Genomic DNA, 675 nt, shown 5'->3' on the forward strand with positions numbered 1-675 from the left:
AATTTGAATGAAAACAACGGAATTAAAATGAAAAGAACAAAATTTGAATGAAAACAACAGAATTTCAATAAAAGGAGTAGAATTAGAATGAGAAGAACAGCATTTGAATAAAAACAACATAATTTGAATGAAAAGAAAAGAATTTGAGAACAAACAATAGAATTAGAATGAAAACAACTGAACTTGAATGAAAAGAACTTAATTTGAATGAAAAGAAAAAAAAATTGAATGAAAGCACCAGAATTTGAATGAAAACAACGGAATTACAATGAAAAGAAAAGAATTATAATGAGAAGAACAGAATTTGAATGAAAATAAAAGAATTTGAATAAAAAGAGTAGAATTAGAATGAAAAGAACAGCATTTGAATAAAAACAACAGCATTTGAATGAAAACAACGGATTTAGAATGAAAAGAAAAGAATTAGAATGAAAACAACAGAATTAGAATGAAAACAACAGAATTTGAATGAAAACAACAGAATTTGAATGAAAACAACAGAATTTGAATGAAAACAACCGAATTTAAAGGAAAAGAATGGAATTTGAATGAAAAGAACGCAATTTCAATGAAAACAAAAGCATTAGAATGAAAGCACTGGAATTTGAATGAAAACAGCGGAATTAAAATGAAAAGAAGAGAATTTGAATGAAAACAACGGAATTAGAATGAAAA

The sequence above is a fragment of the Haplochromis burtoni genome, unplaced genomic scaffold (genome assembly GCF_018398535.1).
Source record: "Haplochromis burtoni strain Fernald_Lab_line unplaced genomic scaffold, NCSU_Asbu1 Contig_61, whole genome shotgun sequence".
NCBI classification, from domain to species: Eukaryota; Metazoa; Chordata; class Actinopteri; order Cichliformes; family Cichlidae; genus Haplochromis; species Haplochromis burtoni.